A 10,000-nucleotide genomic window follows, 5' to 3' on the forward strand; every position below is an offset into this window, starting at 1 on the left:
CTTGGATGGGAGACCACCTGGGAATACCAGGAGCTGTAGGCCATTTTTTTTTATTTTCTCTTGTTCCGGCTTCCTTCAATGCTGGTTTTGAGATGTATAAGAGATGTAGGTCATTAAGAAACCAATACATACAGCCACACCACCCTGAACAAGCCCAATCTCGTCTGATCGTGGAAGCTAAGCAGGGCCAGGCCTGGTTAGTACTTGGATGGGAGACCACCTGGGAATACCAGGTGCTGTAGGCCTTATTTTTTTATTTTCTCTTGTTCCGGCTTCCTTCGAAGCTGGATTTCAGATGTATAAGAGATGTAGGTCTTTAGGAAGCCAATGCTATAGCCACACCCCCCTGAACAAGCCCAATTTCATCTGATTTTGGAAGCTAAGCAGGGCCGGGCCTGGTTAGTACTCGGATGGGAGACCACCTGGGAATACCAGGTGCTGTAGGCAGTTTTTTTTTATTTTCTCTTGTTCCGGCTTCCTGCGAAGCTGATTTTGAGATGTATAAGACATGTAGGTCTTTAGAAAACCAATACCTACAGCCGCACCACCCTGAACAAGCCCAATCTCGTCTGATCTTGGAAGCTAAGCAGGGCTGGGCCTGGTTAGTACTTGGATAGGAGACCAACTGGGAATACCAGATGCTGTATGATTGTTTTTTTTATTTTCTCTTGTTCCGGCTTCCTTCGAAGCTGGATTTGAGATGTATAAGAGATGTAGGTCATTAGGAAACCAATACCTACAGCCACACCACCCTGAACAAGCCCAATCTCGTCTGATCTTGGAAGGTAAGCAGGGCCGGGCCTGATTAGTACTTGGATGGGAGACCACCTGGGAATACCAGGAGCTGTAGGCCATTTTTTTTTATTTTCTCTTGTTCCGGCTTCCTTCAATGCTGGTTTTGAGATGTATAAGAGATGTAGGTCATTAAGAAACCAATACATACAGCCACACCACCCTGAACAAGCCCAATCTCGTCTGATCGTGGAAGCTAAGCAGGGCCGGGCCTGGTTAGTACTTGGATGGGAGACCACCTGGGAATACCAGGTGCTGTAGGCCTTATTTTTTTATTTTCTCTTGTTCCGGCTTCCTTCGAAGCTGGATTTCAGATGTATAAGAGATGTAGGTCTTTAGGAAGCCAATGCTATAGCCACACCCCCCTGAACAAGCCCAATTTCATCTGATTTTGGAAGCTAAGCAGGGCCGGGCCTGGTTAGTACTCGGATGGGAGACCACCTGGGAATACCAGGTGCTGTAGGCCTTTTTTTTTATTTTCTCTTGTTCCGGCTTCCTACAATGCTGGTTTTAAGATGTATAAGAGATGTAGGTCAGTAAGAAACCAATACCTACAGCCACACCACCCTGAACAAGCCCAATCTCATCTGATCTTGGAAGCTAAGAAGGGCTGGGCCTGGTTAGTACTTTGATGGGAGACCACCTGGGAATACCAGATGCTGTAGGCCTTTATTTTTTATTTTCTCTTGTTCCGACTTCCTTCAATGCTGGTTTTGAGATGTATAAGAGATGTAGGTCATTAGAAAAACAATACCTACAGCCACACCACCCTGAACAAGCCCAATCTCATCTGATCTTGGAAGCTAAGCAGGGCTGGGCCTGGTTAGTAGTTGGATAGGAGACCACCTGGGAATACCAGGTGCTTTAGGCAATTTTTTTTTTATTTTCTCTTGTTCCGGCTTCCTTCGAAGCTGGTTTTGAGATGTATAAGAGATGTAGGTCTTTAGGAAACCAATACCTACAGCCACACCACCCTGAACAAGCCCAATCTCATCTGATCTTGGAAGCTAAGAAGGGCCGGGCCTGGTTAGTACTTGGATGGGAGACCACCTGGTAATACCAGGTGCTGTAGGCCATTTTTTTTTATTTTCTCTTGTTCCGGCTTCCTTCAATGCTGGTTTTGAGATGTATAAGAGATGTAGGTCATTAGGAAACCAATACCTACAGCCACACCACCATGAACAAGCCCAATCTCATCTGATCTTGGAAGCTAAGAAGGGCTGGGCCTGGTTAATACTTGGATGGGAAACCATCTGGGAATACCAGGTGCTGTAGGCCTTTTTTTTTTATTTTCTCTTGTTCCGGCTTCCTTCGAAGCTGGATTTGAGATGTATAAGAGATGTAGGTCATTAGGAAACCAATACCTAGAGCCACACCATCCTGAACAAGCCCAATCTCGTCTGATCTTGGAAGCTAAGCAGGGCCCGGCCTGGTTAGTACTTGGATGGGAGACCACCTGGGATTACCAGGTGCTGTAGGCAGTTTTTTTTTATTTTCTCTTGTTCCGGCTTCCTTCGAAGCTGGTTTTGAGATGTATAAGAGATGTAGGTCTTTAGAAAACCAATACCTACAGCCACACCACCCTGAACAAGCACAATCTCATTTGATCTTGGAAGCTAAGCAGGACCAGGACTGGTTAGTACTTGGATGGGAGACCACCTGGGAATACCAGGTGCTGTAGGCCCTTTTTTTTATTTTCTCTTGTTCCGGCTTCCTTCAATGCTGGTTTTGAGATGTATAAGAGATGTAGGTCATTAGGAAACCAATACATACAGCCACAACACCCTGAACAAGCCCAATCTCGTCTGATCTTGGAAGCTAAGCAGGGCCGGGCCTGGTTAGTACTTGGATGGGAGACCACCTGGGAATACCAGGTGCTGGAGGCCTTATTTTTTTATTTTCTCTTGTTCCGGCTTCCTTCGAAGCTGGATTTGAGATGTATAAGAGATGTAGGTCTTTAAGAAACCAATGCTCTAGCCACACCCCCTGAACAAGCCCAATCTCATCTGATCTTGGAAACTAAGCAGGGCCGGTCCTGGTTAGTACTCGGATGGGAGACCACCTGGGAATACCAGGTGCTGTAGGCCTTTTTTTTTATTTTCTCTTGTTCCGACTTCATTCAATGCTGGTTTTAAGATGTATAAGAGATGTAGGTCAGTAAGAAACCAATACCTACAGCCACACCACCCTGAACAAGCCCAATCTCATCTGATCTTGGAAGCTAAGCAGGGCCAGGCCTGGTTAGTACTTGGATGGGAAACCATCTGGGAATACCAGGTGCTGTAGGCCTTTTTTTTTATTTTCTCTTGTTCCGGCTTCCTTCGAAGCTGGATTTGAGATGTATAAGAGATGTAGGTCATTAGGAAACCAATACCTAGAGCCACACCACCCTGAACAAGCCCAATCTCGTCTGATCTTGGAAGCTAAGCAGGGCCCGGCCTGGTTAGTACTTGGATGGGAGACCACCTGGGATTACCAGGTGCTGTAGGCAGTTTTTTTTTATTTTCTCTTGTTCCGGCTTCCTTCGAAGCTGGTTTTGAGATGTATAAGACATGTAGGTCTTTAGAAAACCAATACCTACAGCCACACCACCCTGAACAAGCCCAATCTCATTTGATCTTGGAAGCTAAGCAGGACCGGGACTGGTTAGTACTTGGATGGGAGACCACCTGGGAATACCAGGTGCTGTAGGCCCTTTTTTTTATTTTCTCTTGTTCCGGCTTCCTTCAATGCTGGTTTTGAGATGTATAAGAGATGTAGGTCATTAGGAAACCAATACATACAGCCACAACACCCTGAACAAGCCCAATCTCGTCTGATCTTGGAAGCTAAGCAGGGCCGGGCCTGGTTAGTACTTGGATGGGAGACCACCTGGGAATACCAGGTGCTGGAGGCCTTATTTTTTTATTTTCTCTTGTTCCGGCTTCCTTCGAAGCTGGATTTGAGATGTATAAGAGATGTAGGTCTTTAAGAAACCAATGCTATAGCCACACCCCCTGAACAAGCCCAATCTCATCTGATCTTGGAAACTAAGCAGGGTCGGGCCTGGTTAGTACTCGGATGGGAGACCACCTGGGAATACCAGGTGCTGTAGGCCTTTTTTTTTATTTTCTCTTGTTCCGACTTCATTCAATGCTGGTTTTAAGATGTATAAGAGATGTAGGTCAGTAAGAAACCAATACCTACAGCCACACCACCCTGAACAAGTCCAATCTCGTCTGATCTTGGAAGCTAAGCAGGGCTGGGCCTGGTTAGTACTTGGATGGGAGACCACCTGGGAATACAAGATGCTGTAGGCCTTTCTTTTTTATTTTCTCTTGTTCCGACTTCCTTCAATGCTGGTTTTGAGATGTATAAGAGATGTAGGTCATTAGAAAAACCATACCTACAGCCACACCACCCTGAACAAGCCCAATCTCGTCTGATCTTGGAAGCTAAGCAGGGCTGGACCTGGTTAGTACTTGGATGGGAGACCACCTGGGAATACCAGGTGCTGTAGGCAATTTTTTTTTATTTTCTCTTGTTCCGACTTCCTTCAATGCTGGTTTTGAGATGTATAAGAGATGTAGGTCATTAGGAAATCAATATCTACAGCCACACAACCCTGAACAAGCCCAATCTCGTCTGATCTTCAAAGCTAAGCAGGGCCAGGCCTGGTTAGTAGTTGGATGGGAGACCACCTGGGAATACCAGTTGCTTTAGGCAATTTTTTTTTTATTTTCTCTTGTTCCGGCTTCCTTCGAAGCTGGTTTTGAGATGTATAAGAGATGTAGGTCTTTAGGAAACCAATACCTACAGCCACACCACCCTGAACAAGCCCAATCTCATCTGATCTTGGAAGCTAAGAAGGGCCGGGCCTGGTTAGTACTTGGATGGGAGACCACCTGGGAATACCAGGTGCTTTAGGCAATTTTTTTTTATTTTCTCTTGTTCCGACTTCCTTCAATGCTGGTTTTGAGATGTATAAGAGATGTAGGTCTTTAGGAAACCAATACCTACAGCCACACCACCCTGAACAAGCCCAATTTCGTCTGATCTTGGAAGCTAAGCAGGGCCGGGCCTGGTTAGTACTTGGATGGGAGACCACCTGGGAATACCAGGTGCTGTAGGCCATTTTTTTTTATTTTCTCTTGTTCCGGCTTCCTTCAATGCTGGTTTTGAGATGTATAAGAGATGTAGGTCATTAGGAAACCAATACCTACAGCCACACCACCATGAACAAGCCCAATCTCATCTGATCTTGGAAGCTAAGAAGGGCTGGGCCTGGTTAATACTTGGATGGGAAACCATCTGGGAATACCAGGTGCTGTAGGCCTTTTTTTTTTATTTTCTCTTGTTCCGGCTTCCTTCGAAGCTGGATTTGAGATGTATAAGAGATGTAGGTCATTAGGAAACCAATACCTAGAGCCACACCACCCTGAACAAGCCCAATCTCGTCTGATCTTGGAAGCTAAGCAGGGCCCGGCCTGGTTAGTACTTGGATGGGAGACCACCTGGGATTACCAGGTGCTGTAGGCAGTTTTTTTTTATTTTCTCTTGTTCCGGCTTCCTTCGAAGCTGGTTTTGAGATGTATAAGAGATGTAGGTCTTTAGAAAACCAATACCTACAGCCACACCACCCTGAACAAGCCCAATCTCATTTGATCTTGGAAGCTAAGCAGGACCAGGACTGGTTAGTACTTGGATGGGAGACCACCTGGGAATACCAGGTGCTGTAGGCCCTTTTTTTTATTTTCTCTTGTTCCGGCTTCCTTCAATGCTGGTTTTGAGATGTATAAGAGATGTAGGTCATTAGGAAACCAATACATACAGCCACAACACCCTGAACAAGCCCAATCTTGTCTGATCTTGGAAGCTAAGCAGGGCCGGGCCTGGTTAGTACTTGGATGGGAGACCACCTGGGAATACCAGGTGCTGGAGGCCTTATTTTTTTATTTTCTCTTGTTCCGGCTTCCTTCGAAGCTGGATTTGAGATGTATAAGAGATGTAGGTCTTTAAGAAACCAATGCTATAGCCACACCCCCTGAACAAGCCCAATCTCATCTGATCTTGGAAACTAAGCAGGGCCGGTCCTGGTTAGTACTCGAAAGGGAGACCACCTGGGAATACCAGGTGCTGTAGGCCTTTTTTTTTATTTTCTCTTGTTCCGACTTTATTCAATGCTGGTTTTAAGATGTATAAGAGATGTAGGTCAGTAAAAAACCAATACCTACAGCCACACCACCCTGAACAAGCCCAATCTCGTCTGATCTTGGAAGCTAAGCAGGGCCAGGCCTGGTTAGTACTTGGATGGGAAACCATCTGGGAATACCAGGTGCTGTAGGCCTTTTTTTTTTATTTTCTCTTGTTCCGGCTTCCTTCGAAGCTGGATTTGAGATGTATAAGAGATGTAGGTCATTAGGAAACCAATACCTAGAGCCACACCACCCTGAACAAGCCCAATCTCGTCTGATCTTGGAAGCTAAGCAGGGCCCGGCCTGGTTAGTACTTGGATGGGAGACCACCTGGGATTACCAGGTGCTGTAGGCAGTTTTTTTTTATTTTCTCTTGTTCCGGCTTCCTTCGAAGCTGGTTTTGAGATGTATAAGACATGTAGGTCTTTAGAAAACCAATACCTACAGCCACACCACCCTGAACAAGCCCAATCTCATTTGATCTTGGAAGCTAAGCAGGACCGGGACTGGTTAGTACTTGGATGGGAGACCACCTGGGAATACCAGGTGCTGTAGGCCCTTTTTTTTATTTTCTCTTGTTCCGGCTTCCTTCAATGCTGGTTTTGAGATGTATAAGAGATGTAGGTCATTAGGAAACCAATACATACAGCCACAACACCCTGAACAAGCCCAATCTCGTCTGATCTTGGAAGCTAAGCAGGGCCGGGCCTGGTTAGTACTTGGATGGGAGACCACCTGGGAATACCAGGTGCTGGAGGCCTTATTTTTTTATTTTCTCTTGTTCCGGCTTCCTTCGAAGCTGGATTTGAGATGTATAAGAGATGTAGGTCTTTAAGAAACCAATGCTATAGCCACACCCCCTGAACAAGCCCAATCTCATCTGATCTTGGAAACTAAGCAGGGCCGGGCCTGGTTAGTACTCGGATGGGAGACCACCTGGGAATACCAGGTGCTGTAGGCCTTTTTTTTTATTTTCTCTTGTTCCGACTTCATTCAATGCTGGTTTTAAGATGTATAAGAGATGTAGGTCAGTAAGAAACCAATACCTACAGCCACACCACCCTGAACAAGTCCAATCTCGTCTGATCTTGGAAGCTAAGCAGGGCTGGGCCTGGTTAGTACTTGGATGGGAGACCACCTGGGAATACAAGATGCTGTAGGCCTTTCTTTTTTATTTTCTCTTGTTCCGACTTCCTTCAATGCTGGTTTTGAGATGTATAAGAGATGTAGGTCATTAGAAAAACCATACCTACAGCCACACCACCCTGAACAAGCCCAATCTCGTCTGATCTTGGAAGCTAAGCAGGGCTGGACCTGGTTAGTACTTGGATGGGAGACCACCTGGGAATACCAGGTGCTGTAGGCAATTTTTTTTTATTTTCTCTTGTTCCGACTTCCTTCAATGCTGGTTTTGAGATGTATAAGAGATGTAGGTCATTAGGAAATCAATATCTACAGCCACACAACCCTGAACAAGCCCAATCTCGTCTGATCTTCAAAGCTAAGCAGGGCCAGGCCTGGTTAGTAGTTGGATGGGAGACCACCTGGGAATACCAGTTGCTTTAGGCAATTTTTTTTTTATTTTCTCTTGTTCCGGCTTCCTTCGAAGCTGGTTTTGAGATGTATAAGAGATGTAGGTCTTTAGGAAACCAATACCTACAGCCACACCACCCTGAACAAGCCCAATCTCATCTGATCTTGGAAGCTAAGAAGGGCCGGGCCTGGTTAGTACTTGGATGGGAGACCACCTGGGAATACCAGGTGCTGTAGGCAATTTTTTTTTATTTTCTCTTGTTCCGACTTCCTTCAATGCTGGTTTTGAGATGTATAAGAGATGTAGGTCATTAGGAAACCAATACCTACAGCCACACCACCCTGAACAAGCCCAAATTCGTCTGATCTTGGAAGCTAAGCAGGGCCCGGCCTGGTTAGTACTTGGATGGGAGACCACCTGGGAATACCAGGTGCTGTAGGCAGTTTTTTTTTATTTTCTCTTGTTCCGGCTTCCTTCGAAGCTGGTTTTGAGATGTATAAGACATGTAGGTCTTTAGAAAACCAATACCTACAGCCACACCACCCTGAACAAGCCCAATCTCATTTGATCTTGGAAGCTAAGCAGGACCGGGACTGGTTAGTACTTGGATGGGAGACCACCTGGGAATACCAGGTGCTGTAGGCCTTATTTTTTTATTTTCTCTTGTTCCGGCTTCCTTCGAAGCTGGATTTGAGATGTATAAGAGATGTAGGTCTTTAAGAAACCAATGCTATAGCCACACCCCCCTGAACAAGCCCAATCTCATCTGATCTTGGAAACTAAGCAGGGCCGGGCCTGGTTAGTACTCGGATGGGAGACCACCTGGGAATACCAGGTGCTGTAGGCCTTTTTTTTTATTTTCTCTTGTTCCGACTTCATTCAATGCTGGTTTTAAGATGTATAAGAGATGTAGGTCAGTAAGAAACCAATACCTACAGCCACACCACCCTGAACAAGCCCAATCTCGTCTGATCTTGGAAGCTAAGCAGGGCTGGGCCTGGTTAGTACTTGGATGGGAGACCACCTGGGAATACCAGGTGCTGTAGGCAATTTTTTTTTATTTTCTCTTGTTCCGACTTCCTTCAATGCTGGTTTTGAGATGTATAAGAGATGTAGGTCATTAGGAAATCAATATCTACAGCCACACCACCCTGAACAAGCCCAATCTCGTCTGATCTTCAAAGCTAAGCAGGGCCAGGCCTGGTTAGTAGTTGGGTGGGAGACCACCTGGGAATACCAGGTGCTTTAGGCAATTTTTTTTTTATTTTCTCTTGTTCCGGCTTCCTTCGAAGCTGGTTTTGAGATGTATAAGAGATGTAGGTCTTTAGGAAACCAATACCTACAGCCACACCACCCTGAACAAGCCCAATCTCATCTGATCTTGGAAGCTAAGAAGGGCCGGGCCTGGTTAGTACTTGGATGGGAGACCACCTGGGAATACCAGGTGCTGTAGGCAATTTTTTTTTATTTTCTCTTGTTCCGACTTCCTTCAATGCTGGTTTTGAGATGTATAAGAGATGTAGGTCATTAGGAAACCAATACCTACAGCCACACCACCCTGAACAAGCCCAATTTCGTCTGATCTTGGAAGCTAAGCAGGGCCCGGCCTGGTTAGTATTTGGATGGGAGACCACCTGGGAATACCAGGTGCTGTAGGCAGTTTTTTTTTATTTTCTCTTGTTCCGGCTTCCTTCGAAGCTGGTTTTGAGATGTATAAGACATGTAGGTCTTTAGAAAACCAATACCTACAGCCACACCACCCTGAACAAGCCCAATCTCATTTGATCTTGGAAGCTAAGCAGGACCGGGCCTGGTTAGTACTTAGATGGGAGACCACCTGGGAATACCAGGTGCTGTAGGCCATTTTTTTTTATTTTCTCTTGTTCCGGCTTCCTTCAATGCTGGTTTTGAGATGTATAAGACATGTAGGTCATTAGGAAACCAATACCTACAGCCACACCACCCTGAACAAGCCCAATCTCATCTGATCTTGGAAGCTAAGCAGGGCCGGGCCTGGTTAGTACTTGGATGGGAGACCACCTGGGAATACCAGGTGCTGTAGGCCCTTTATTTTATTTTTTCTTGTTCCGGCTTCCTTCAATGCTGGTTTTCAGATGTATAAGAGATGTAGGTCAGTAGGATACCATACCTACAGCCACACCACCCTGAACAAGCCCAATCTCATCTGATCTTGTAAGCTATGAAGGGCTGGGCCTGGTTAATACTTGGATGGGAGACCACCTGGGAATACCAGGTGCTGTAGGCAATTCTTTTTTATTTTCTCTTGTTCCGACTTCCTTTAATGCTGGTTTTGAGATGTATAAGAGATGTAGGTCATGAGGAAACCAACACCTACAGCCACACCACCCTGAACAAGCCCAATCTCATCTGATCTTGGTAGCTAAGCAGGGCCGGGCCTGGTTAGTACTTGGATGGTAGACCACCTGGGAATACCAGGTGCTGTAGGCAGTTTTTTTTATTTTCTCTTGTTCCGGCTTCC

At 45.8% G+C, this 10,000-nt stretch overlaps 12 non-coding genes and 36 pseudogenes across 12 annotated transcripts; all 48 read left to right on the top strand.

Moving 5' to 3' along the window:
- The window catches only part of LOC142115678 (5S ribosomal RNA), a 119-nt pseudogene extending 77 nt beyond the window's left edge, over positions 1-42 (top strand).
- Positions 43-126: 84 nt separating this feature from the next.
- On the top strand, positions 127-245 carry LOC142123269 (5S ribosomal RNA; annotated as a pseudogene).
- An 83-nt stretch (positions 246-328) lies between these two features.
- On the top strand, positions 329-447 carry LOC142124600 (5S ribosomal RNA; annotated as a pseudogene).
- An 84-nt stretch (positions 448-531) lies between these two features.
- LOC142130431 (5S ribosomal RNA) lies at positions 532-650 on the top strand (annotated as a pseudogene).
- An 84-nt stretch (positions 651-734) lies between these two features.
- LOC142111251 (5S ribosomal RNA) lies at positions 735-853 on the top strand. Its single transcript, XR_012680944.1, has one exon. It is a non-coding gene; the product is annotated as a 5S ribosomal RNA (ribosomal RNA).
- Positions 854-937: 84 nt separating this feature from the next.
- LOC142116351 (5S ribosomal RNA) lies at positions 938-1,056 on the top strand (annotated as a pseudogene).
- An 83-nt stretch (positions 1,057-1,139) lies between these two features.
- Positions 1,140-1,258, top strand: LOC142122761 (5S ribosomal RNA; annotated as a pseudogene).
- An 83-nt stretch (positions 1,259-1,341) lies between these two features.
- On the top strand, positions 1,342-1,460 carry LOC142114743 (5S ribosomal RNA; annotated as a pseudogene).
- An 84-nt stretch (positions 1,461-1,544) lies between these two features.
- Positions 1,545-1,663, top strand: LOC142121046 (5S ribosomal RNA; annotated as a pseudogene).
- Positions 1,664-1,748: 85 nt separating this feature from the next.
- On the top strand, positions 1,749-1,867 carry LOC142116164 (5S ribosomal RNA; annotated as a pseudogene).
- An 84-nt stretch (positions 1,868-1,951) lies between these two features.
- LOC142122794 (5S ribosomal RNA) lies at positions 1,952-2,070 on the top strand (annotated as a pseudogene).
- An 84-nt stretch (positions 2,071-2,154) lies between these two features.
- LOC142132107 (5S ribosomal RNA) lies at positions 2,155-2,273 on the top strand (annotated as a pseudogene).
- Positions 2,274-2,357: 84 nt separating this feature from the next.
- LOC142131998 (5S ribosomal RNA) lies at positions 2,358-2,476 on the top strand (annotated as a pseudogene).
- Positions 2,477-2,559: 83 nt separating this feature from the next.
- LOC142124301 (5S ribosomal RNA) lies at positions 2,560-2,678 on the top strand (annotated as a pseudogene).
- Positions 2,679-2,761: 83 nt separating this feature from the next.
- LOC142135954 (5S ribosomal RNA) lies at positions 2,762-2,879 on the top strand (annotated as a pseudogene).
- An 83-nt stretch (positions 2,880-2,962) lies between these two features.
- On the top strand, positions 2,963-3,081 carry LOC142111809 (5S ribosomal RNA). The gene has a single exon (XR_012681000.1). It is a non-coding gene; the product is annotated as a 5S ribosomal RNA (ribosomal RNA).
- Positions 3,082-3,164: 83 nt separating this feature from the next.
- LOC142128777 (5S ribosomal RNA) lies at positions 3,165-3,283 on the top strand (annotated as a pseudogene).
- Positions 3,284-3,367: 84 nt separating this feature from the next.
- On the top strand, positions 3,368-3,486 carry LOC142118168 (5S ribosomal RNA; annotated as a pseudogene).
- Positions 3,487-3,569: 83 nt separating this feature from the next.
- LOC142124323 (5S ribosomal RNA) lies at positions 3,570-3,688 on the top strand (annotated as a pseudogene).
- Positions 3,689-3,771: 83 nt separating this feature from the next.
- LOC142121475 (5S ribosomal RNA) lies at positions 3,772-3,889 on the top strand (annotated as a pseudogene).
- Positions 3,890-3,972: 83 nt separating this feature from the next.
- On the top strand, positions 3,973-4,091 carry LOC142122673 (5S ribosomal RNA; annotated as a pseudogene).
- An 84-nt stretch (positions 4,092-4,175) lies between these two features.
- LOC142120405 (5S ribosomal RNA) lies at positions 4,176-4,294 on the top strand. Its single transcript, XR_012683674.1, has one exon. It is a non-coding gene; the product is annotated as a 5S ribosomal RNA (ribosomal RNA).
- A 288-nt stretch (positions 4,295-4,582) lies between these two features.
- Positions 4,583-4,701, top strand: LOC142117958 (5S ribosomal RNA; annotated as a pseudogene).
- Positions 4,702-4,785: 84 nt separating this feature from the next.
- Positions 4,786-4,904, top strand: LOC142124800 (5S ribosomal RNA). Its single transcript, XR_012684822.1, has one exon. It is a non-coding gene; the product is annotated as a 5S ribosomal RNA (ribosomal RNA).
- Positions 4,905-4,988: 84 nt separating this feature from the next.
- Positions 4,989-5,107, top strand: LOC142122805 (5S ribosomal RNA; annotated as a pseudogene).
- An 84-nt stretch (positions 5,108-5,191) lies between these two features.
- On the top strand, positions 5,192-5,310 carry LOC142128788 (5S ribosomal RNA; annotated as a pseudogene).
- An 84-nt stretch (positions 5,311-5,394) lies between these two features.
- Positions 5,395-5,513, top strand: LOC142124965 (5S ribosomal RNA; annotated as a pseudogene).
- Positions 5,514-5,596: 83 nt separating this feature from the next.
- On the top strand, positions 5,597-5,715 carry LOC142130907 (5S ribosomal RNA; annotated as a pseudogene).
- An 83-nt stretch (positions 5,716-5,798) lies between these two features.
- On the top strand, positions 5,799-5,916 carry LOC142135466 (5S ribosomal RNA; annotated as a pseudogene).
- Positions 5,917-5,999: 83 nt separating this feature from the next.
- Positions 6,000-6,118, top strand: LOC142113999 (5S ribosomal RNA; annotated as a pseudogene).
- Positions 6,119-6,202: 84 nt separating this feature from the next.
- Positions 6,203-6,321, top strand: LOC142128810 (5S ribosomal RNA; annotated as a pseudogene).
- An 84-nt stretch (positions 6,322-6,405) lies between these two features.
- Positions 6,406-6,524, top strand: LOC142118179 (5S ribosomal RNA; annotated as a pseudogene).
- An 83-nt stretch (positions 6,525-6,607) lies between these two features.
- LOC142124334 (5S ribosomal RNA) lies at positions 6,608-6,726 on the top strand (annotated as a pseudogene).
- Positions 6,727-6,809: 83 nt separating this feature from the next.
- On the top strand, positions 6,810-6,927 carry LOC142122948 (5S ribosomal RNA; annotated as a pseudogene).
- Positions 6,928-7,010: 83 nt separating this feature from the next.
- Positions 7,011-7,129, top strand: LOC142122684 (5S ribosomal RNA; annotated as a pseudogene).
- Positions 7,130-7,213: 84 nt separating this feature from the next.
- Positions 7,214-7,332, top strand: LOC142120526 (5S ribosomal RNA). The gene has a single exon (XR_012683711.1). It is a non-coding gene; the product is annotated as a 5S ribosomal RNA (ribosomal RNA).
- Positions 7,333-7,620: 288 nt separating this feature from the next.
- Positions 7,621-7,739, top strand: LOC142136881 (5S ribosomal RNA). The gene has a single exon (XR_012687551.1). It is a non-coding gene; the product is annotated as a 5S ribosomal RNA (ribosomal RNA).
- An 84-nt stretch (positions 7,740-7,823) lies between these two features.
- On the top strand, positions 7,824-7,942 carry LOC142123698 (5S ribosomal RNA; annotated as a pseudogene).
- Positions 7,943-8,026: 84 nt separating this feature from the next.
- LOC142118190 (5S ribosomal RNA) lies at positions 8,027-8,145 on the top strand (annotated as a pseudogene).
- An 83-nt stretch (positions 8,146-8,228) lies between these two features.
- Positions 8,229-8,347, top strand: LOC142113641 (5S ribosomal RNA). The gene has a single exon (XR_012681618.1). It is a non-coding gene; the product is annotated as a 5S ribosomal RNA (ribosomal RNA).
- An 83-nt stretch (positions 8,348-8,430) lies between these two features.
- On the top strand, positions 8,431-8,549 carry LOC142111975 (5S ribosomal RNA). Its single transcript, XR_012681092.1, has one exon. It is a non-coding gene; the product is annotated as a 5S ribosomal RNA (ribosomal RNA).
- Positions 8,550-8,633: 84 nt separating this feature from the next.
- LOC142136390 (5S ribosomal RNA) lies at positions 8,634-8,752 on the top strand (annotated as a pseudogene).
- An 85-nt stretch (positions 8,753-8,837) lies between these two features.
- Positions 8,838-8,956, top strand: LOC142136882 (5S ribosomal RNA). Its single transcript, XR_012687552.1, has one exon. It is a non-coding gene; the product is annotated as a 5S ribosomal RNA (ribosomal RNA).
- Positions 8,957-9,040: 84 nt separating this feature from the next.
- On the top strand, positions 9,041-9,159 carry LOC142124029 (5S ribosomal RNA; annotated as a pseudogene).
- An 84-nt stretch (positions 9,160-9,243) lies between these two features.
- LOC142137035 (5S ribosomal RNA) lies at positions 9,244-9,362 on the top strand. Its single transcript, XR_012687700.1, has one exon. It is a non-coding gene; the product is annotated as a 5S ribosomal RNA (ribosomal RNA).
- An 84-nt stretch (positions 9,363-9,446) lies between these two features.
- LOC142131050 (5S ribosomal RNA) lies at positions 9,447-9,565 on the top strand. The gene has a single exon (XR_012686295.1). It is a non-coding gene; the product is annotated as a 5S ribosomal RNA (ribosomal RNA).
- Positions 9,566-9,647: 82 nt separating this feature from the next.
- Positions 9,648-9,766, top strand: LOC142129838 (5S ribosomal RNA; annotated as a pseudogene).
- Positions 9,767-9,850: 84 nt separating this feature from the next.
- Positions 9,851-9,969, top strand: LOC142137046 (5S ribosomal RNA). Its single transcript, XR_012687711.1, has one exon. It is a non-coding gene; the product is annotated as a 5S ribosomal RNA (ribosomal RNA).
- Positions 9,970-10,000: the final 31 nt, after the last annotated feature.

The sequence above is a fragment of the Mixophyes fleayi genome, chromosome 1, assembly GCF_038048845.1.
Source record: "Mixophyes fleayi isolate aMixFle1 chromosome 1, aMixFle1.hap1, whole genome shotgun sequence".
Taxonomy (NCBI): Eukaryota; Metazoa; Chordata; class Amphibia; order Anura; family Limnodynastidae; genus Mixophyes; species Mixophyes fleayi.